At 35.5% G+C, this 25,483-nt stretch overlaps 1 protein-coding gene across 6 annotated transcripts in view; it reads right to left on the reverse strand.

Annotated features, from left to right (window-relative positions):
- The window catches only part of ADD3 (adducin 3), a 112,686-nt gene that overhangs the window by 36,994 nt on the left and 50,209 nt on the right, over positions 1–25,483 (reverse strand). The window contains exon 1 of one of the 6 annotated variants that reach the window (XM_025039182.1): positions 24,617–24,635. The exons of 4 other annotated variants lie outside the window; for them this stretch is intronic. The gene's annotated coding sequence lies outside the window, so the exon portion shown is untranslated. Of the gene's footprint in view, positions 1–16,907; positions 16,927–24,616; positions 24,636–25,483 lie in introns of those variants that run through there. One more of the 6 variants, XM_025039181.1, reaches the window with a different exon arrangement.

Below are 25,483 nucleotides of genomic sequence, written 5' to 3' on the forward strand. Positions count from 1 at the left end.
GAAAGAAAGAAGGAAATAAGAAATAAGTCCTTGATTTTTTTTTTTAAAAAAGAGATGTTTATGAAAGGTTATAGAAATAAGATCCTAGTGACTTGTGAGATAATTAAAATTTCTTCCGTTTGGGCACTTAGAAAGTGCCATCTGTATAACTCAATGCCAGGTTTGTTTTTTTTTTTCATCTTTCTTGACTCTTATTTAGTTCTAGTTCAGTTGTCCAGATCTCTTTGCTCATGTTTGTAGTCCCCACAATGGCAGAATAGTCCGTAAGTGGTGGCTGAATTGAATTACTTACTTTACGATATCACAATTCCTTCCAAATAAATCTGGTTTGTATTATTTCTAGGCTGGGAATGGTAAAAACAATCTTATGAAAAGTTACTACTTATAAAAAGTTTTTCTGAACTTAAAGTTCTTGGCAGTTTTAACAGCTTTCTTTAGAATATAAGCAACAGGATAACTGTAATTTCAAGGACCCAGCCCATTTTCCCATATTTAAAACAATAATCAAAGATATGCCAAGACTTCAAAGCAGGATATTTGGTTAAAACAACAGCAACAGCTTATTTACTGAGTTACGGTTTTTCTTGATGAAAGTTACTACAAATTGTGAAGATATTTAAAGTTCTAGAAAACAACTTGGATTCTGCACAAACTATGACAAGCCACATCTCAGACTGACTAACCAGTGAAATTTTATTCATTTTAAATTCTAAAAGACATGAACTACTTTCAACTGCTAGCCAAATTTTTATATACAACTGACATGAAATCAATATATCCGAAAAAGTAGATAAAAGTAAAAAAAATATGAACAAACTGGCATTGAACATCACTGAGTAATACAGATGACACTTTCTAAGTGCCCAAATGGAAGAAGATTTAATTATCTCACAAAGCACTAGGATCTTATTGCTATAATGGCTATTGATTCTATGAGAGCTGTCTTGGAATATTTCAGACTAGATTCAAGGATCACATTGAGGGGAAACTATACTCATAGATGTTGAGTAATTTTTCTAAAGCTACAGTGCTCAAGTATCATATATTGCTATAAAATTATAATAATATTTATTAGCATTACCATGTCAGTCACAGATTGCCCCATGGTCAAAATTTACTCCTTCAATGAAATATAAAAAACTAGACCCATCACACGCAGTTTATGCAGGTATTTTATACATACAATTGACTGAGAGGAACAGGCTATAAGGAAGGGCTAAAAATTTTAGTGCTTATAAATAGATTTAATGGTATGATTGTCTGTCTGTCTAGCATGCATAAAAAGTACATGTACAAATGAGGTAGTTGTGTAATAGTGGTTTGCTTGACCTAAATACCTAAGGGACACATTTTCTTTCAGTAACTTGATTTTAAAGATTAAGAAGTATCCACTAACATATTACTAATAAGTCAAGGATCTGCCTTTTCACTTAAATTCTTTGAAGGCTTTGAAGCAAGGATTAAGAAAATACTTAGTCAAAATCTCGTTTTCTAGATTAGATAACTAATGAAAGAAGTCTTCATAAAGAGATGTGCCAAGATCACATGCTTGGCATCATCAGGAGTAATCCAAGTTCTCCTAATCTAGGGCTGTTTTCAATGACATAATATTGCTTCCCCATAATCTGTCACCCTATATACTTGGTCTTTTTCTCCATCAGTGCTTATTAGCAAGCCAAACAAGTAAGATGCATAAGGGCAAAGAGTACTAGGCGATGGGCAGACCAAGAAAATTAATGAGGTAGGCAAATATGAATGATATCATAAAATACCATGGAACATTCCACACAATTTTGAGTTCCAAAAAGGAACTACATGCAGGGTAAGGGCCCTTGAACTGCCTCAAATCCATACAAAAAGACTACCACATGGGTAATAATCATCTCTTTGTTAACCTAAGAGATGACTACTATGTCTTAATTAGAGGTTATCAAAATTATGTTGATTGTGCCCCGGATAACATTAAATCATGTTTCAGTTTACGCTTCTACCGCTTGAGTTAATTTAACATCATTCTGAAAGAGCTGAGGACCTTTATTTATAATGAAACAAATCAACCCTCAGAAAAAGATTATGTTGGCAGCATCCCATCTTCACTGATAAGGAAACTGAGGTTTAATAATTTGCCTCAGATAACCAAATATTCTTCACCAAATAAGAAATTATTCATGATCACAGATCTTAATAGGTATGGAAGATCTGACTAAAAAAAAAAAAAAAAAACATGGCATGACTCAAAGGACTGTCATTTCCTAGAAGTGTATATAGCTATTACATCTGTGATTACGGCCCTTCTTTATTGTGGTGCCTAGAAATACAGGATCATAAAATTCAGCACCAAAATAGAAATGGTAAATGTTTTCAAAGAGTTAAAATTAAGAAGACTTGTATGGCTATCAGACTGGTATAAATGTAGAAACTTAACTCACTCTGACCTATTGCCAGAATCTTTAAGATTGCTCTAAATCATTCTTAAATTTCTGAATTCTTTTTGTTGTTGTTGTTGTTCTTTTGAAATGACTTCTGTTAAGTATATCTTTAAAATGAAAGTATAAAAGTATAAATTCTAAACTTCAATTTAAAAATCTGGGAAACAATGAATCTACTAGTTGATTAGTAAAAGATACTGTTAATCTGAGCCTTAGTTAAAAATACAATTTAAAGTTAAGGAAAAATACTAACAATAAAAACAATAACAAAACAAACTAATAACAGTCGCAACAACCTATTATGTTACTAAGTGTCCTATACTTAATGGAAGTCGATAGCTGGCTCTGCATTCATTAAAAAACAAAAAAAGAAAAAGAAAAAAAAAAAAAGAAACCCCTGTCTGTTGGAAGGCACGACTATGAGAGTATTTCAGTTTCCAAGTTTTATAAATAAATACTGCCCATTAAGATAAACTTTTTTTAGCAAACATAAAAAATGCATCCTGTGCTTGTACAACTGGAATATAGTAGTAGTTAGACGCAATCATTAAATATATATTGTTCGAAATTTAAGTGCAGAGCAAAAAGTACAAAAATTTCAAAAGTAGGTGCTTGCTGGGTCAACATTCAGCAGGGTGATCCAAAGCCTAAAGGCATGCACTCCTGGATGAAGCTAATAAATCTAACCTCTTTCTCACTAATGAAGCTAATAAATCTAACCTCTTTCTCACTAATGTACCAATAATTGATGAAGAATATTTTATTGATCAATATCACCTGTTGCAAGAAACAGTGAGCTGGACTTCTGTATTTGAAGAGTAGGGGCTGGGGAGAAGAGATGCAGTTATGTGCTTAGACACTGGCAGGGGTGGAAATAACACTCACTGGTAACTTGAAAGAAAACTTTCACTATATTTACTAATATAATGGCCATGCAAGGGACAGAGTTACAAACTTGAAAACGGGTACAAAGTTCAGAGGAAGTGTATTTTTTAAAGTCTAAACTCAATCATTATCTAGACAGCTTAAATTGTTCCCAACATGAATCATTTGGAAAAGCAAACATGAAACTGATTTTTATATAAACAAACATACAGTCTTGTAAAATGATGAGTAAAACAATCAACTATAGAGAGGCAATCCCTCAAGTAGCTTTCAGAATCCAAAAACACACAGCCTCGGTGCCTTTACCCTCCTTTCTTCAAAATATGATGAATGCTCTGTATATATTCTCTGTCATAATTTGTTTTCAACATGGAATTTTTGAAAATGGTTGAGAAAAAAACAATTTTTTTTTTCTTTCCTAAGACAAAGCTGACAGAGACAAGTGGATTGATTACTTGACTGTGCCTCTCAGACATTAAGTTTCTGTTATTAAGTCCCCTGGTATTAGTGAAATTTTAAAAGTTGAGATCCAGGAAACTATCCAGAACTTGACAGCTCATGATAAATGACAGGTCTTAAAAAGTGGAATCACTGGAGATTATGATTTTTAAAGAAAGATTCATTGCTCTCCATTTCTGGAGATACTTTAAATCTTTGTTCTTCACTATTTGGTATGGAATCCTTCTGGGCAAAAAGAGCTTTTTTTTGTTTTTTTAAAGAAACATCAACTCTCACATACTTCATGAACTAAAGTCTATTTAATTATTTGTGTAGCACTGAGTTTGAAAATTTAAAGCCCTTGCTTTTGACATTTACTGAGGACAATATTTGAGGCCAAGTTCACTCTTATCTATTACTGCATCTCTAGAAACCTCAGGAAACTTTCCAAAGTTCAGAATAGAAGTAATACAGGAAACTTAACTCCCTGAAATTTCAACCTTATATCTACCTATTTCTCAAAAAATTTAAACTCAAGAAATTCTAGTTCCTCACTCTGAAGAAATGCAAACAATTCTACAAAGCTCATTACTGAAAATGAGTGAGTATTATAAAATCAAACATTCACTCAAAAGGCTTGCCTAAAAAACTGATTTGTCACAGTGGACAATACTTCTAATGGCCCATCCTAATGTGTTCATTGTGACCAGTAAGGGACAGCAGGGAGGCTGAAGGGGCACAAAAAATATGAGGCAAAGTTCCTTATTTGAAAAACTGAAGGAAAATATTTATATAAAAAATGTTGAACACAGGGTATGAGTAAGTCCCATAAATTTATTCTGATCTCCTATTTCAGGTATTCCAGCTAAAGATTTGCGGCATTTAGGGCTATAACTTAAAGAAGTCTGATTTGAAAGAGTTCACACTTTCAGATTTTAGCTAATAAGGAGGATTTCAAGATCATCACAACCTCATCTGTTCCCATCCCCCCACCTCCACCCCCAATGAATGTCTAATACTGAGCCATGGAAAGGCAACTTCTTAAGCACAGGTAATACTACTTGAAAATTATTTTAAAAAATACTTGGTTATAACCTGTCATTTCAGAAATCTAATAATAGTTCTAAGTGGAAGTCCATGAAAAAAGATATTTATCAACCTCAGAAATCTGTTGTGTAAAAAACAAAACAAAACAAAAAAACCCCTATTTTTGTGAAACTAGCTTTTTCAAATGAATCATCTTTAGATCTAAAGTTCAATATTACATACTGTATTGGGCTGAATAGTGTCTCCTAAAATTCATGTCACTACCTGAGAATGTGATCTTATTTGAAAATAGGGTTTTAATTTGCAATCAAAATAAGATGAGGTCATACTGTAAGCAGACGTGCTAACTGCTGCACTGTGGGACCTAGATGAGGTCACACTGGATTAGGACAGGCCCTAAATCCAATGACTAGTGTCTTCACAAGAGAAAAGTGAGAGATGTGGACACAGAGACACAGAGGAGACGAACAGTGGAAAAAGCCATTTGATGATGGAGGCTGAGACTGAACTGATGCAGCTGCAAACCTAAGAACACCAAGGATTGCTGGCAACTACCAGAAGCTAGCAAATGAGACCCTGAACTTGGACTTCTGGCCTCAAGAACTGTTGCTTTCAGCTACTCTTTTTGTGGTACTTTATTATGGTAGACTTAGGAAACTAATACACACAGTTACTTTGTAGTACTGTTTACTTTGTTATCGTTACTTTGCTATGGTTAGCCCAGGAAACTAATACGCATACTATTCCAATGGAATTTCCATCCTAATAATATCTATTTTAGGAGGCATTTTACCATCACAACAATGTGGATTAGATAGCACATCTTTGCTAAATGAAAGTCAGCTCTTTAGAAGTAACAGAAGTGAAAATAGCAACCTGAACATTTGAAATAAGCAATGGCAATGCAACAGAGATGTTTTCCCCAATGGCATGACTTTTGTAAACTATAATGCTAGACAGAGAAACAATGTTTCCATGAAAGTCTGAAGCAAGAAGATATGAATGTTCTTGTTAAATCAGATTCTGAACGAAATTTCTTCATAAAACTCCATGAAGAATTCATGATGAATGCCAACCACGAATTAAAGATGCAGGGGGCTCTACTGCTTCCACCATAGCAGAAACAATGTTAAAGCAGTCATCAAATTATAAAATATTACAGTCTGACAGCATATCTTTTCATTTAATTTAAACAAAGGTGGACTAAAAAAGCTACTTTTCAGGTTAGCATATTTCTTCCCATGTGTACATAAATGCTGCATTTCTGCCCTTCTCCCCACGTTAAGGACCACTGAACCCAACCTGCAGATTCATCATCATGCCAGGCTCCGGGTCCCTAGAAGTATGAGAAACCATAAGAAACTAGTTTAGCAGCTCAGCATCAGGTAAGTCTTGCTACTGCTGTTCCCACTCTGATGTTTGACTTTCACTTCAGCAATACTTTTATCTGATTCTTAATAACCAAACTCTGTTGATCTCTCAGCCCTTCCACTCACTCTAAAGCAACCTAAATTCCTTTCTTGTTTCTTAATTGGGTAACACCAAATACTTTACTATGCCTAAACCCTATTTCCCAGGTCTCAGTTTTATATCCTTCTCTTCCCTGAGGTCACCTGATAGCTCCCATCTCAGCTCGGAGGAGGAGGACACAGGCTTCCCTGGTATTGATGCCCCATCTAGACTTCGACCAATTATCAGCCTTCGCCAAAATACCCTGTACCTACATGCCAGGGTTTGACACTTACTGTCAGACCTCGCTCATCCTGATTGTCTGCACAGCTGGGCTCTTTCCTACTGCCTGCTGCTAGGACTCTGTCCTGTCCTCAAGAGTCTGCCTGGATTTCAAATCCTTGTCAGGTATGTCCAATACTCCATTACTGACACTAGCCATCTTAGTAATTTAGCTTGTGTGTTTTTTTCATTACGCATATTATGTTGGAATTTTTTAAAATAGAAGTTTTGGTGAAAATATGTTTTTATGTGGAGAGTGGGGTCATAGCCAGTGAAGTAAGTATTCAACATTTCCCTGAGCCTACTATTGTCTAATGTTGTTTTAAGAATGTAGCCTATTTTAATTTATTTAATCTTCATAATAACCCTAGAAAGGTAAGTGCTATTATCATACCCATTTTACAGATGAAGAAACAGCACAGAAGTTACTTGTCCAATGTCACACAAGAATATGTGTGGAACTGAGATAGATTCAAGTAGACTGGGTCCAGAGTCTGTGCTCTTAACCACTGCACTAAATTATATTTCTACCTTTCACTACCTCATCCCCACCCCTAATCCCCAATGATGTTTTAAAATTAAGTCATTTCAAATTTATACTTGTTAAAATCCTTTGGTAAATGTTTCTAACTCCTACCCTACCCTAGCCCCGAATCTAAGTCCCTACCTCTAATGTGAACTCTTTGGCAAAATATATATTTTCATAGATTGAATTTTCTTAACAATGAAGTTTATCTAAACATAAAAGCACAAAGTAAGGGTTTGACACTTGGGAATTTGATTAAATCAGTGATAAATAAGTAAAAATCGCTTGGTCATTCATCAAATTTAATCTTCCACAAAGTGTAATCTAAACTATAACTGTGAACTTTAGAAAGAGATGGGGTGGGGGAGCCCTCTGGATTCTAATATCTAGTTTATATATGTCCCATTATTTCATCTAGAACTGTTGGACATTTACTGCCATATAGGTTTGTTGATTGGTTTAAAGATGTCTAAACTCTGACCTGCTATAAGATTTAGCCTTATAAAGCCTAGTTGATATGAATAAGAATCTTAAAAATGTGTGCATAAATTTTGATATTTTATGACAATTCACTCACATAAGAGAAAGGAGATTGAGATTCTTTTTTGACATGAAGAAACAGTGAGGAGACTGGAGATGATGGGAAGATAGTCAACAATCCACGTCTCTAAACCATAGCTGAACACGCGAATCTTAATACCCAGAGGTATTAAGTGTGAAAAAGTGAGAAAATCTGAAAGAATTAATCTGAAAGATCTAAAAAGTCTAATGTCAAATTAAGGGAAAAAGAGAAAATACTAATCTATCATTTAATTGATGGAGGAAAGTTTATCAAAAACAACAGAAATGTAAGGATGAAGAATATCTTTGTAAAGATAATAGAGAATAAATCCAGGTAACAACTCTTTTCCAAGGGAAAAAAAATACTGCCTTCCCTAATATTACCTAATTACAAGCAAAAGAGGAATAGAATCTTTAGAATTTAAAAGAGCTTAATAGGATATAAGATATTACTACATCTAGTCCTAGCCTGTCATTTCTATAAATGAAAAAACAGGTCACAAAAGAGAATGTGACTTGCCCAAGTCCTTCCATTTATCTTACTCAAGACTTTTCACATTAGTAGCATATGATACATAGAATATAGATATAATCTGTCGCTGTAAGAAAAGATTTAAAACATGAACTGCATTTTCAAAATCCCTTTAAAGGTTTTGGCAATGAACTAATTTCGAAAGCTATTGTACATTAAATACAATTTTAACTCTTCTGAAAAAGAAAACTTACCCAATGCCTCAAGCTTCAATTTCCTGATTTTAAGGGGTTTGTAGATATGCATTCAGTGTTAACAACACTCAAAAAAGATGTTTAAAATATGTTTTCATAAGAATTTAGGCCCATTTATACCATCTTTAAATAATGAGAATGCTTCTCTTTCAAGCTTTCATGGTAATTCACTAGAAAGAGTAAACTATATGACTCAGCTTGTTGTGCCCATTCGCACATGCCTGAAGGGTCCAATTCAATTGCTTGCTATATTTTAAATTCAGGCTTGGAGGAGGATTCTTGTTTTTCTGAGGCTCACAGAGACTAGACTCACAGCTTAGTTCTACAGTGCTTATTTAGCTAGACTTAGAGCCGACCTCAAGTACTTTATTGTCAAATAAAAAGCGATCTTCATAGAGCTTAGTAACTTAAGTAGCTCTCCAAAGTTTGGTAAATATTTTGTGTCTACTTTTGATCTTTATTGTCAAGGAAGGGTTCTCTAGAGTTGTAAAATAGTGGAAAGTGTTATTTTAAACATCTAAAAGGTAGTATGGATACTACAACCCTTGGGCTCATGGTTACAACTGAGAAATACAAAGCTACCTACCATAATTTACCACAACACCATTTTCTTAGTCCCTCCCTCAACGGAAAAGAAAAAGAATCCTGGAGTCCCATCTTATTTAAAAAAAAAACTTAGGAATCAGCCTGGGGTTTTCTAAAATTCAGGCTCTGAAAACAGAACAGAAAAGGCTTTGAGTTTACTCCCCGTAGACTTAGAGTAAAATGCAGACTCTCCCAAACAAAAGCCATTTCCCTGACTGAGCCTTGTTCACCCATTTCTCACATGCTTGAATTGGTTTCCTTGCTCATTTAAATCCATCCAAATTTTAATCCACACTTGGAGCTCTTAATTCAAAAGCCATCTACTTCCATTATGGCTTCCCTAAACTCCATCAGAATTAGCCTTTTCCCCTCCCTTAGGGTTCCCAAAGCACTGTCATAGTCTGTGTTGCTTTTAAATTATTTGGATATGTGTCTGTCTGCCCCAGTAACTGAGCCAATATCTTTTTCCTTTCTTTACTGTGCACTTAAAGTTACTCGAAGTTACTTAAAGTTTATTAAACTGAGTGAGGTGAGTAGGGCTATTGACTCATCATATCCCATTCTCTACTTGTCTTAAAATAAACTAGGGCAGAAAATCTAGAGCAACCCTTGAAAACTGGGCTAATCATGCTTGGATCAGAATGACCTTGTATCCAAAATGGTTGAGGTAATAAATATTGTGACTTGCATGTAAAATGTCTTAAGCTGACTGAAAAGAATCACAAGAAAGTATGTAGGTATAGAAACAGCAAAAAAATATCTATACTTACTGCTATGTTTTGTGACGAGGCACAAATAATGCTACAAAAACAACATCTTAAAATAATTTTAAAAAATCCCACTGATCAAATCAATCGGCAAACACTAACTAAATCAACTGTAAGGAAAAAGATAAAAATTAATATAAGGCACAGCTCTACGTCCTGCCCTTAAAAAGTTTCCAGTTTAATCAAAAAGAGAACTAAAACATGACTACATGGAAACATAACTGACAGTAAAAACCAGTTTATGACAACTTCCAAATAAAAGACAAATATAAGATTTCTAAGAGTTTTTGGAGGATTGCTAACAAACAGAATTTTGGATTAAGATAGTAAAAAAAGATTTTAGTGAACAGGTAAGGTCTGCAGTGCTTCATGTATAAAATGAGGTGGTTTGACCAGACAACCTCGAGGTTTACCTTCTGGCTCTGATATTTTACTGTACTCTTATCACATAATTATAGCAGTGACTTGATATTAATAGACCACCCCCCTGGAGTTTTCTTCTTCCTAATCATTATGAAAATAACAGCTTTAAAAAAAGCTGTCAGCCCCCAAATAAGCAGTATTGTCAAATTATTTTAAATAATATCCAAAATTAAATGCAATATATCTTATAAGAGGGTCTGAAATTTTGAAAGAGAACTTGAGTTGGAGGCTTTTTTTCTTTATACCAGTTTCTTGCTATGGCTTCCAAAAGTCAAAACGGACTTTTAAATGGACATTTTTTTCATGCCTGAAAGATGTATTTGAAATAATTTATTTTCTTCTTGTCTCTCTGTGGACAGGAAGTGAGTGGAGTAAACCTGCAGAAGTTCATCACCATCAGTAAAGCACTTTTTCTTCTTTGTTCTTTTCAACTGTCATGGCTTTTATGTTCAGCAGTGATGGTCAAATGTACAAATGTATTCTGAAGCCCAGCCAAAGATTTTTTTTTTTTTTAGGATAACACTCAAAACAAAGCAAATATTGGCTTAGTTATGACACTTGTTGTTCTAATACATTAATAGCCTATTGTTCACTGTGGTTGTCTCAACAAGATAATACATAGAAAAACAGCCTTTCCTGATAGGAAGTGAATTCCCACTGTGTGTCACAGGACACTAGCCAAAATCTGGGCTCCTAAGGAGAAACGGCAGTCCCTTCTGGGATTGCATAACAGACCAGAGCAATGATGAGACTTTTCCTTCTCTCTCTCGTTTAAAATGGCTTTCTGCTTCAGCTCAAACTACAATCTATTTGACTGACTTTGCTATCTAGGACTGTTTTTTTAAAATGATTTAAAATGTTTTAGATAAAGTTTGTTCAACATCCTGTAGACAGCAGTATCCTGTATATTTCTAACTATAGAGAACTTCCTTAGTTGTAAATACCACAATGGATGGAGTAACTTGACAAAAATGATATCGGGATGTGCCATCAAGACATAGTGTGACTGTTTTCAAGGTTAATTTCACACAAGCAATTGTTTAACTCATTATAATATCTGAGGTACAACCACTGCAACAGGTTTTTATATCTCAAGTACATTTTAGTAGGCCAAAACTGAGGGTCAATTAGTCCAAGCATCACAACTTTATTTCGTTTAGAATTTAGCAGTGAGAAACTAATGTCACTAGCAGATCCGCACACAGGGGAGTGTGCTTCCACAGTAACTGACACTGCCCTAACAAGGCATGAAGACGCCCTTTCTAAATACTGAAAATATATTTTGTTTTCATCTATTTTCACAGACTCAAATTTGAAGAATTTTTGCTGTCCAGTTCCCACTTGTCAATGGATGTATTAGAAAACTCCAGCAATGGAAGAAATAGGAACAGTTGTCATTTTATAGACGCTAGTGGGACTGTCTCTGTCATCTAGGTACGCCCACCATTTAATGCAGTGCATGGCTCCTAGAAGGCCCTCAATACATTTTGCTAAACTGAACCATATGTCAAATAACTGATATGAACATTAACATGGAATATCAATAGTATAATTATCTAGCATTACTTGGATAATAAATAATATCTCAGGTTTTAGAGAAGTATACTTATTCACAGTATGTCAAGTCTTCTGCCAAGAAGCTAAGGTAACCAGCACACAAATACACACAGACTCCCCTACCTCCAGGCCAAGAAAATGTCTTTTTATTTTCCTGTTGTAATTATACAAATCAAATGATAAAGTCCTATACCATTTTGCTTTCAGGACAGCTGTCACTTGACAGAATTACATGAATAAAATTGTGAAACGGGCAATGCTAAACCACTTATGTGTGATGCAGCAAAAAATTCCTATTTGTTACTTCATAACTTTGCTGTGTAACTTGATAATTTTGCTGGCAGGAACACAGTGCACAGTTCACCTGTAAAGCTGCTTCCTCAGCACCAAATCAGAAAACTAGCTGTGTTAAGCGGTATCAATTTTAGCATTCATTGAAACAAGGAGATGGATTAGAGGGCTAGAATGTGAAAACAATTTAAACACGAGGACTGAAGCCAAGTTTCAAAGCCCTTAGGATTAGCTCTGAATGGTTAGATTCATTGAAAATTACAAGGATCCATTTAAAAAACAAACATCACCTCACTCAAAATCTTCTCTTTAAGTATTCAAGCTTGATAAAAGGATTTGCTTTTACTTCTGAATGGGTTTTATGCTTTTGAAACTGACATTTTAAAAAGGAAAGTTTATGTAAAATATTGTATAACATTCGACTTCTCTTTTTTACATCCTTAAGCTTTCAAATAGCTTAGGCCATACGGCAGGTCAAATAAATTACAGACCACACAATATATACAAAAGATGTTTTTAATTTAAATAACAGAAACTTCATATCATTTGAGTTATATAGTTTAAATTAATATCCAACAAAAATGCTAGGTAAATATACAGTTGGAAGGGACATCGAAACTCATCCATTCCAAACTCTCATTTTATAGATGGTAAAACTGAGGAGCAAGGAGGTCAGGTGATCTGCCCATAATCTCACGCTCAAATTATTTGACTTTGAACCCAACAGTTACTTCATTAATCTGCTGAAAAACAACTTCCAGGGACGTCCTTACCCACGCATGAATGGCTGGGACGTTAAGGGCCTGCCTTGCCTACCTTTGGTGTTCTAGCCACAGGTGGAGAAACTGGTGAGGGGTTTCTCTATTTCCACACAGCACTATCACCCCTTTCCTACAGTACCTGGGTTCTGGGTTCTGTCCCAAAATGGAGGTAAGAGAAAAAACTGATAGCGTAAGTCTATCTGATTGGGGAGAAAGGAACAACTTGGAAATAATCCAGATATCTATCAAAAGATGTATGAGTAAAGTATAGTACATCCATCCACACACTGAAGTACTCTACAGTCATTAAAAAGAATGAAGTAGATACATGTTATGCATACTATAATTTTATTTGGATTTTTAAAAAAGATGTCCACTCATATTCATAGAAATTTTCTGGAAAAATAAAGAAGAAACTGCCCCTCCCCGCCTCTTCCCCGAAAGTAGGGCTCAGGAATTAGAGTGAGAGACATTTTGTCATGTGTCCTTTGTATTGTTTCATCTTTTTTACCATTTACATCTTTTTAAGTTATAAAATTAATACTTTTTATGAGTCCATTAAATGAGAGAAGAGAACTTCCGTAGAGCCCTGGAAAAACTCTGGTAAGGAGGACAATGTTGGGGGTCTATCAATGGTAATTTGATACTCTACATCTAATTCTCTAAAAAAGACTTCCCAACCTTTTCATGTCAGGGTACATATCTTAGTTTTCACTATAACAATCTCCGTAAATAACATTTATATAGCACACTGGAGTAAACAGAAGGGGACTTGGGGGCAGTTATTAGAGCTTGGTGAAAAAAATTCACTCTACTTTATGTTATATAATTATTATAAGAAAAAATAAGATAGAGTATTACCGGAGATCTTAACTATTGACTTTCTACAAAAGTTCCAAATAAAATCTATTTAGAAAATCTTCTAATTTCAGTATTTAACAGCAAATTGGCTGGCACACTTTGCTCTGGAGCAATTTTAAAAGTCTAAAGAGTAACCGCATTCTCCTAGAGTTCAAAGGGACAGTAGCGATCACCTGGCTCTATGAATTGAAACCAACATTTTAAAAAATATGAAATAGAACAGAAAGCAGTTAAGTGTTTTCTGTGCTGTAAGAGAAATTTATTTCAGAGGTTAAGTGGCGTGTATGTGGTGTATGTATTGGGTCATGATGCAAAATACATTACGAAAAATTTTGAAAACCACTTATCCAAAGCTACACAACTAATAATTGTAAACTGAGTATAGAAATGATTAATGAAATGTTTACACAATGCTTGTGACAAGAAGTTCACCTAGTTTCAATCTGAAAATTATTTTCTTGTTAGATGATTTATATAGTTAATTCTCCTGGCTCAGATACTAAAAAGTAAATTTTTAAAATTTCTGATATAAATAATTTACTTAAAGCAAAGCTTTAGATCTCATGTCATTTATAAGAAGGATTCTGGGTTAATATCTAAACATTTCTTTTCAATTCCAATACATACCTTTTAGCATTTCTGGAATAGGCATGTATCTTTACAAAGAGAATTAGGGTATTCGAAGCTGGAATAGATCTTAGAGAGCCAACCCAAATTCCTAATTTTACAGGTGAAGAAACTAGCGTCCAAAGAAACAGCCTCTTGATTCCCGGGCTAGTGCTTTTTTCTATGACACAATGAGTTGACTTTATTCTTACATCCTTATGACGTTAGAAAATAGCTAAACACAATTAGTACCAAGTTACAAAGAGGAAGCTGAAGCAGAGAAATGCTAGGAAGTCTAAATCCAAAAAGGATGACACAATGTCACCCCTGCAAGCTTTACAGAAATCTACCTGTTTCAACATTCAGCTTTGATTTCAACTGAGGCTAGTGGTTCAACTTGCTTGTACTGAATGGGTGTGTCTACCCCACAAGAGAACACAATGAACACACACAGAGGAAGAAAACAGTTTAGATATCACAAAGCATAGCCTCTCTCTCAACAGGCCCACTTTGGTCAGTGCATAATCAAACACTTCACAGGCATTTAAAACCCAGCTATAAAGAGAACCCCAATACGTGAGGAAAAAAAAAAAGTCAGACCCCATTTGCAAAGAAAAAATTGAACACGGACCTCATTGAATAACAACAATTCTCCTATAGTTCAACTTGCCGTTCACGTCACAAATTTTAGAAAGAACACAGAGGCACAGACGAGGCAGGGAACAGAACTTTGGGCTGCAGCCTTCCCTAACTCTTTCGACAAATACCCGACAGCAACAGGACAAAGCATCATTATTGCAGAAATAAAGGCTCTTTAGATGCTGCCTTTTTTCTTAATTCAATGAACCCACTCTTACACACAAAGTTCATGCCATGATGTCTTGAAACACGGTATTGCCAGATTATGCTATTAATGGGACCAATAAATTCAGTGCAAAACACTACTTTAAGCATTTTTATGTTAAATAATTAGCACATTTAGGAGACTACCAGTATCTTCCTTAAATAGTCAAAGTCATCCCCCAAACAAGAACAACGACAATTCAGTAAACGTCTTAAGGAAAAAAGAAAAGACAAGTGAACTAACAGGAAAATATTTAGTTGAGTGATAAAGCCACTAGCTCCTCCCCAAGAATATTGCACGTTATTAGCTGCTGGCACAAAATTAACCATCTATCTTATCTCTGCTTCCCTCTAAGCTGTGCACTATCAGTATTACAATAGACCATCCATTACTTACAAAAAAAATTGAAGCTGCTGTACATTTCTTAAGCTGGTTTTTGTGTGGCAATTCTGATGCAATGCTGCCCTAAAAATGAACTTTGTTTTAAACAGCGAGATATCCACACTCTGTGTGGTTAGAGCAAGGGTGGAGCCCACTCTGGGGGAAACAACACACCCAGGCAGACTTCAGTGAGAGCAAACTGCACATTAATATTGCCACAACATTTCTCAGGGCCTCAGAGTCGAAATTACTTGGTCAATCCTCCTCAAAGAAACAGAGGAAAAGTTCATGTTTGCAGTTCGGCTTTCCTGCCATGAAACGAAATACAGACTCATTTCTTTTTCCTGAAGAAAGTAAAATAAAATGCAAGGTAGATCACAACAGAACAGAATGTTAGGTGGAAGTAGACTACTATAAAGGAAGTTCAAATATGCCAACTTCTAAGTTTAGCAATAGCAGCTTCTACATATCTCAAGGTATCAGCAACATTGCTCACTCTACAACTTCACTTTGGCCTATCTGGTCAAAACAGGGACTTCAACATGAACATAAGCATTACCTATCCTCCTCTACCAATGCTCTAGTTCTCTTGGCAACGTGAAAAATAATAAAAGCATTTTCTTACTGACTAACTAGCAAGAGTTGCCTTTAAAGATATGGAATTTGATTTATTGACTTGTTTTAGTAAGATATTGAAATGAACACATAAAAGAGAATATTATTTTGATGAAAATCACTAATATGCATACTATACTTTATAAAATTTTATAATCTTCCATCTTTAAAAATAATTTCATATAAGTTTTGATTGAAAAAAATATTGGATTTATTTCCAAATAAGATATTCAGTAGCATGTGCACATACTGTATAAGAATCTTTAAGTGTCTAAAATAATTTGTTGGTTATTGAAACTGTTACCAAACATCTGATTATTGTGCAAAATGATTTTAATTAATACTACTTTCTGAATATGCACATTCAGAGACACAACCAACAGTTACTTTTAATTGAATGTCTATAAACTCATGAAATAAAAAATAGGCTTCTCGGTAAAATAGCCAAGCATGTAAAAAAATAAGCTATGTAGTAATTCATATAGAATTGAAAATGAATACTAAAAAAGATGTTGGGGGAAAAACTGGAAAACATTATTTTTAATGATACATGTTATCACATTACCCTCACCAACTGCGACTCCCTCACACTGGAACAATAAATCAGTCAGGAGTACTGATCATTTTGATATTTTGAGAGATGGCCTAGAATGAGCCTCTTTCAGGATCCTAGAGGAGGGGTGCTGGCTGATCTAGCCTTTTGTTGAATTGTGAGGTCACTTTTGCTATGAGATAAAGCAAAATACTCCTTTCATATATCCAAGTGCCTGATTTAATTATTTTCTCAACTATATAGGTAATTAAAAATCATCTGTTTGCTCTTCACCATCTCATCAAAGGTAGCGGTTAGATATTGTATTTGAAGAATCCCACCTTGATATTTTTTTGGATTTGCACTGCTGGAAATGTCTGTTTTCAAGTCAAACTTCACTTTCGCAGCTGCAAAGGAAATGACAAGAGAAGAAAAACACAGGCAATATATATCAGCAATTAATTCCATCCACAACTGCCCAGCTGTTTGTGCATGGAAGAATCAGTCTGTTTCCTTTAGGGGCTTTCACCACTGAAAACTGATACTGCACATTCGGAGACACAAGCTGTTTGTAACACGTCAGGAATGTGCACAAGATCACACAGAGTTGAAGAGACAAAATGAAATCCAGATCTAGTTTTCTTGGGTCTTTCCAGTACTATTTCATAGCTTAAAAAAAGAAAAAAAAAAAAAAAAAAAAACCATAGAAAAACCCCAATCACAGAAAGAGCAAAATACATGAAAAAATATTCTCCCTTCTGAATATCATCCTGCCAGTAAAGAGGAAAATCTGCCAATGACATCAGATTCGGTATCAAGAATAGACACTGATTTATTGGCATAGACAAGGTGTGACATTCTTAGGAATCCACATGCCCCCAGTATGTTAAATCCGGCCAGTACTTCTTGGACTACATAGCTGCTTGCCCAATGTGTATTTAGTCTCTAAAAAAAAATCCTTATAAATGTGAAAGTCGTTGGGAACCAATGTTTTCACCACAGTCATGCAGAAAAGCAAATTTTTCTTGGTTAGTTTTGACATTATTTGGCACTCACATACACCTGTCTGTTTCAAGGATTCATGTAAATTTACAGATCCAATCTTCTAGGGTAACTCTTAAGCAATCAAATTTTTCCTTCCCTCTCTCCATCAATTTTGTGGATTTTAAATAAAAATACTCTTTACTGATTGCTAGAGGCTTAACGAACTATAGTATGAGATCATGTGCAACTCAAGAAGTATTCTATCCCCCTCTCTTACTGCACTCCCACTCCAACTTTATTTCAAATATTTGTTTAAATCTTGCAAAATGCCATTTTGTTATATTTTCAAACACGGTACGTACAATCACTTGTTTTCAGTATGTAAAATGACTTGTGATTAATTATTATTATGAAAAGACAAAGGTGATATTTTTAGAAAATAATTCAAAACATATTTTAGCTGTCTTACTGGTTTTTAATATAAGTATCCCCATGACTGAATTCACTGTTCTCCCCTTTTGCTGCAGAAGAGTTCATGCACTCTTAATGACCTTACAGTCTCAAACACAGTTGGATCGGACACTCATTTTGGGCACCATTAGCTACAGTTTAACCACTGAAGAAAAGGTAAACTCTTGACTCCAAATACATGAGTGACATTTCATAAGCTTCAGAATGAAGATGCTCTCAAGTGCCAGAACTCAAACCAGCACAATCAGAAGTTGTCTCCAACTAAAGCACTGTGAAAGCACCAAGTGTGATTTGTTAAAGAAATACAAGGCATTTCAGTCTATCATGTGATAGACTGAAAACAAAGTACAAAACCAAAAAAAAGGGCTATTTCCTTGACATCATCTGGTCAAAGGTATATCTCGGGTGGGATGGGGAAAGAGAGGAAAAGTTTAATCTTTGGCTGATGGTAACACTAACTTCTACAAATATAATTATTAGTGACTCAAACAGCCACAGGGATGAGCTCTGCTTGGCACTCAAACATGTGATAGACTGAAAACAAAGTACAAAACCAAAAAAAAGGGCTATTTCCTTGACATCATCTGGTCAAAGGTATATCTCGGGTGGGATGGGGAAAGAGAGGAAAAGTTTAATCTTTGGCTGATGGTAACACTAACTTCTACAAATATAATTATTAGTGACTCAAACAGCCACAGGGATGAGCTCTGCTTGGCAATGCAGCTCTGTGGGACATTCAGATTAGCTTAAAATAACTAAGGGAAAGAACCTGCCAACCTACGAGGTTGTCTAAAGAAAGGAAAGGTCTCTCTGAGCTGTTTAAATCAGGTCACTTAAATTCACGATAGTCTAGGGTGGCATTAACAAAGATCCTTCAAGTAAGGAGGCTGTTGACATTAAACTGTCAACTCATTTTAAAAATGATTTCCCTCCAACAATTTATTATAATAATATTAACCTTATATATATATTTATTACTTTATTACTAAAAATTTAAAATATACAGCAAATTTAAAAGGATTTTACAGTGAGAAACACATAAGCACTACCTAGATTCTATACTTATTTTATTACATATCTCTTCATCTATCCATCCATCTATCCATACATTAATATATCTTATTTTTGGTGCATTTTAAAGTAAATTACAGACATCGATATATTTCTTCCCAAATTCTTCAGCATGCATATTACCTAGAATTCAATATTGACTTTTTTCTTTTGATGTAAAATTTATATACAATTACATGCAGAAATGTAAGTGTGCACTTGTATAACCCAAACTCCTATCAAGATATAGAACACTATCTTCACCCCAGAAAGTTCCCTCATGCCTCTTCTCAGGCAGTCCCCTCTCCCACTTCCCCAAAGGTAACCACTATTTTGATTTTAAAAGTAATTTTAAACAATTCCAAATAGCCAAGACATTGCAACCTGAGAATTAGAACATTCTCTGCTATATCATTTAACACTTGCACAAAATGATCAGACAAATAGATGGAAGAGCCTAAGAAGAAATCAAGTTAAAAGGAAGTGTAGCCTTATCTACTCCAATTACTCTACCTATGAGGTGAAGGAAATAAGACTTAGAAAGTTTTGGCTGCTTGTATTAGTCATCCAAATGGTCAGTAATTTATTGGCTGGGCCTAGTCTAAGACTCTCCAGCAGCAGCTCTGTACTTAATTTTAGGATAAAGAGAACTGAAGCTTTGGAGATAATGCTGGCTCTGAGGAAAGGCTCTCCCACTTACAGGCTATGCATTAAACAAGATTTTTGTTTTGTTTTTTTTAAAACTGCTTTGATTCTTGCTGTTCTCGTCTGTTAAAACAACAACAACAACAACAACAACAACAAGGAAAATCTTAACTCAAAAAGTTGTATGGGTTAAAAGAGATAACCTTTGCAAAGTGCCTGGTATGTAGTAAGTGATCAAAGGAAAGAAACACAGGAAGTGGAGGAAAAATCAACAGTATGAGGCACAGTTAAAAAATCTGTACATTCACAGACTGCTTCTGAGCTTTTGTGCTATCCTTATGTTTGCTTCTCGTTTTGTACATGCAAAGAAAATAATCGCAAAAGCAAATAAAGCAGAACTTTTTATTCACTACCAAGGCAAGCAGATTTTTACATCTGAAAGGGCTACTTGTTTTCTCTCTGCCTTCCTACTATGACAAAACTGGAGTGTGGGGGCGGGGTGGGGGGAGCACAGACTTTTGACTTTGCAGTGACTACTAACACCTTGTCTTCACCTGTCTTTCTATAAACAGCTCCTGCTGCCTAGCGTGATCTTTCTTTTATCTACCAAGTGAGAATTCGAGGCCCAGTTAAACTCTAACCTACTTTCCCGATCTACTCAGAACAAATGTAAAGTCTCATCATCTGTGTCTCCATAATGCTTTACAGAACAGCATTCCAGAATGCCTCATACCAGCTGGCTGTTCCCATGGGACTCCTCTACTTGAATGGGAGTACCTCCGTATCCCAATGCCTAGCACAGAGAAACCATCTACTAGTGTCTGAGGAACGTATATGCCTGGGTAATGGGTATTCGGTTATGCTCAAAGTAGCAAAAAAAACCCAAAAAACAAAAAACAAAACAAAACAAAAAAAACAAGCAAAAACTAAGGCTGAACACTCACCAAAAAGGAAAGCAAAGTGCCAAAAGAAAAATAGGGGGCAGGGAGATGATCCTATAGCATATTAAAAGGCATGAAATTAAAAAGAGATTAAAAACCAACTGTGTATAAACTTTTGTGTTCTCAGGGAAGTGACTGCTGCTAAGCAGTTAAAGTGCCACTGGAATAATGCAGATTGCTGTGTGTTTTATATACTTATCTCATGTACCACCCACAACAACCCCCAGAGAATACTATTATGCTCCTTTTATAGATGAGAATACTGAGATTCAAAGCAAATAAGGTCATACGACTAGCGATAATAGAGATAAAAAGCAGAGAAATGATTTTTCATCACAAGTGATTTTTATTATAATAGGCCAATTTTCCACAGTGTGAGGAGGTTCTGGGTTAAAGAAAACGCAGACAGTTGTGGAGCAACTAAACAGTCCAAGAGATGCGGCTGAGGGAGCAAAACTCAAGGGAAGAAAAAAATGCCTGAACCCAAAAGAAACCAAAGCTGAGGTGATAAGAGGTGTGTGAGTCTATGAAGGAGTTATCTTCATGGAACAGTTTGCCATCCTGGAGTTACGACACCTAAATCAGAGATGGTCCCAGAACCGCAGGAGTGCTGAAGAATTGCTCTTACTCTCTCAAGCCTTTCATCTTCCAAACTAATTGTTCCCGGAAGTGATAATACAACATGGATAACTCCAGGATAAAATGCTGACCACGGTGTTCATGCTTCTGAAGATAATGAGGGCCTCGCCAAGTCGGTGAAATGCAACTCTTGTCTGCGGGCACCTCTGGCTGCATTCCGTAATCTCCCATTTAGGAAGACTCTGGTTTTGCCTCCCTTGCAAAGATGGATTTGTGAAGGAAAGCCTCCACCTTGAAGTTTAAAGCCTCAAATCCCACAGCCCTCTGGCTTACCTCCAACATAGCACTCGTTACGCACTGACTCGCAATTGTCTGTTCACTGGTCTAGGCCTCACACGTGCTATGAGCAACCGGAGGGCAGGGCCCCTCGGGACCTAATACTGGGCAAGCTAATCACTATGCTGTACAACTGATCTAATATAGTATTGTATACCAACTATAATTGAAAGAAAAAAACACACATTGAATTGTACACTGTAATTGTCTACTATATTTCAAATTAAAAAAATGGGCAAAATATTTTGGATGGTAAATGAATAATGTCCTTTGCCTACTTAATATTTAATAGATGGTTATTTGTTAAAAGAGGTAATCCAGGATTTAAAGAGGAATCCATAATTACAGAAAAGGCAAGGCTGGGAATAAGTGAAATGTAGTTAGTGTTCGAACAGGTTTTTTTCTGGATAAAAAAATGTATACGACATAACCTACAATGACTTGCGAGTTAAGCCTAATAAAGCTGGGGTTGAAATCCAGTAAATCGTTAGGTCTAAAGATCAGGCACAATCCCATTTAAAACAAAAATTAACCAAACCAGTGAGCTTGTATTGTACCTGAAGGTTGCCAAACTTGAAGTACAAAAACAGTATGTGGCTCTACCGTGGCATAATACTTCCAAAAACAACACATTTTATCAACCACCTCTCAGAGGAAGACAAAGACTACATGAAAAAAAACCACACAGAGTGAAAAGTGAAGAGTAAATATATATCTGCTATTAAAAAACCTGGATTCACAAATGATTTCTGCTTTGGGAAAAAGTCTAAAAACAGAACCGAAAACGAGTAAAAATAAAATGTAATATGGACATACAACATACGAAGCATTTCATGACACATGCAATTTCTTGCTAAAAATATAACTTTTGCTTTGATCGGCTCCATCTAAGGGTATATGACTATGCAGGCATTTTTAAATTGTTACTCTTTCTAAATGTGAGATAAATTTCTTTAGTTGGAAAAATGTTTCACGTTTCAAATAACCTGCTCAGTAAAAAAAGCCATAAAATTTTTTTTTAAATCTTGGGAAATTTAAGTATTTTCATCCAAAAAAGTCCAAGTACTTAGCTTCAAACACTGCTAATAAGATAGGCAGGTGGCCAAGCTGACAAATCCCATGACTTACAGGACTAACAATCTTACGTCTACAAGATCAAGCTCTAGACCACGTGCTGCCTTATCCATGGCAAGAACCACATCCCATCTCCTAAAACTATGGTAGTGTTTGAGCCCCCAAACACTACCATAAACTTTTTCTAAGACAAGGCAAGAGACAGATTTAGAAAATTTCTCCCCATCCCTCAACCCCTCCAGTTCCACCTGCCCTCAGTGAAAATATCTTCTGATGGTTGGTAGATTTGCTACCTTTCTATTTCCTCAGGCAAACTGGTAGCATGATAGGAGGTTTAACTGAATAAAAACAAACACAAAAATAAGACTGTACTCTAAACACATTTCTTTGCATTTTAGAGGCAGTTCAGTTTATCGCATCGTACCTTCTACTCCCAAGTACTACTGAAGTTGGAGAATTACAACTTGTTCTGTTGGCTGTACTGATTTTAATCTATTCTGATTTTAGATTTTAAAATTTTATCTTTAAATTCTAAGTTGGTAAGCCAATCATCAACAACTCTACTTTCCACTTAAATTCACTTATTCTTTTAGCAACAATTCATTCAACAGTCATTATGTGCTATAATTAAGAAGAATGCAAGAAATGAATGAGACATTATCCCTGATCTTAAGCTAATAGCAACTTTCTGAGTTGGGGGAGGAGAAGGGAGACAGCTTCTTAAACAACTACCTAGCACACTGTGTTACTGTGTTATAACAGATGTATTACAGACTCGGATCAAGGAATCAGTGAGAAGGTTCCCAGGAATTTACACTGGAGTTTGGTCTTAAACTGATGAGCAGGTATTTGGGGGAGAGGGTGGTATATATATCCCTGGCAGAAAGATATGCTAAGACAACATACTTCTTAATAAACCTATACTTTAACATATGGCTTTACTTTAAATAAAAGGATCACAGATTTCAACTAATACAAAAGGGAAATAAAACTGTCACTAGTTAAGAGCTGATAGTGGTTTGTATAATTTAAGCTACAGGAACCCTACAATCTACTAGTTGCAAACCATACGGTTTTGTCATGTGCTTCTGCTTTCACCCTAATCTTTTGACTTGTAAGCTAAGAAAAGAAACTCAAAAGCCATTTGCATCTTTTCTTGGAACAATGCTTGTTCTTACACTGCACTACCAATGACTTAGAAATAATTAAGACCGATTATCTTGAAACCAAACTGAACTCTGCCACCACATCATTATGGAAGGAGATACGAGAACGTTCTAGGTTAATATCAATGTTGATAAACAAAGACATGGTCAACCTGACACAGGTACACCATACCCTATGGGCTCAAATCCTTAGAGGTAAAAGCATGGTAGATTTAATAGGAGGGGCCGCAAAGAAAAAAGAAACAACTGATTATCAAGCATTTGTCTGTAAGACACCAAATTCTCAAGCTCACTGGCCCAGAAAGATGTTTATGCATATGAGAAAGGTTACTTTTGTGTATTAAAAAACTGGCCTAATCTAATGAAAGGTGAAAGGATGCCATGTTAAATTACTAAGAATAGACACCCCATTTTGATCAAGTTACTATTGATGTGAAAATGCCATAGGTTAAGGTTTAAGATATGGGTTCACATCAAAGTGCACATAAATAACAAATCTCCCATTTTTATGGAGAATATTATGAAGACCGTCATTTACAACATATCCTATATGACAACCTGAATGAAAAAAATCTCAAATAGAGACACTAAGGTAGGATTATTATATTATGTGGGCTCTTCAAAGATTCCTTGCTAGGTTCTTTTAAATAATAATCTCTCCTGCATTGAATTTATATTAGAATACAACCAACTTTTTAGAGCACATATTTTATATAAAGCAAGGGCCATCTGTACTTTACAGTCATGAATTCACACCTTTAGTACCTAACTTCTGACAAAAAAAAAGAAAGAAAAATAACAAACCTTTTGCAAAATGTTCAAATTGAGTGGTTTAATCCTTGTGTAGAAATTCCTCAATGAAAACATGTATTTTTGGACACTGTATAAGTAATCTCTTCAGAATACTAAGAGAAAAGGAAAAGAAAAAACTCATGAGAACTGCTCCTGAGCCTTTGAGAAGGGAGGTGACCAGAGCAGTACAAAAACTGGGTGGGAGAGGGAACAGGAGGAGCTAAGAAAACAGATGAAGAGACAACCTAAGCAGCCAAGAGAGACTGGAGATAAGGAGGATCAAGTGACTGGCGCAGGCCGAGGCCGGGCACACCCACAGGGAGCTATGTGGCTTATTTCAAGGGAATGGTAACTCCGAGCCAGTGAACAATTTTGGTTTTGTTTAACTGAAAGGTTGTGCAATCCTACAAATGAGAGAAGAAAATGGAAGGGGTGTTTTTTTCTAATGCATAAAAAGTTAGGATGTAATAAATGGCTATCGCTTTAAAAATATTTAAAGAAAGGGAATACCTTATATGTGAAAATGAAAAATGGATAACTTTGAGGAAAAACACTATCAAGTCCATGCAAACCCAGCGCAACACTATTTATTGATTGTCATGAAAGGCTTTTTTTCCTGTGGACTGGACTCTATCATCCTTCAAAGAACATGATTCCCATAAAGCATACTGACAAGAATTCTGGGGTCTGTGGATCAGTGTAAAGTTTTTCTTCACTCCAGTTTTCAATTTGGCAGCTTATAGAAACAATTCTCAATTCTCAATGGCTAAGTTTTTAAAACTTACTCCAAGATAAGCAAGTCTGTGACTCCAGCGGGCTATTTCCAAGTTGCCAAGCCATTAATCAAAAACAGCTCTCAACCCCTTTAAACTGATTCCT

This window comes from Pteropus alecto, unplaced genomic scaffold (genome assembly GCF_000325575.1).
Source record: "Pteropus alecto unplaced genomic scaffold, ASM32557v1 scaffold177, whole genome shotgun sequence".
NCBI lineage: Eukaryota > Metazoa > Chordata > Mammalia > Chiroptera > Pteropodidae > Pteropus > Pteropus alecto.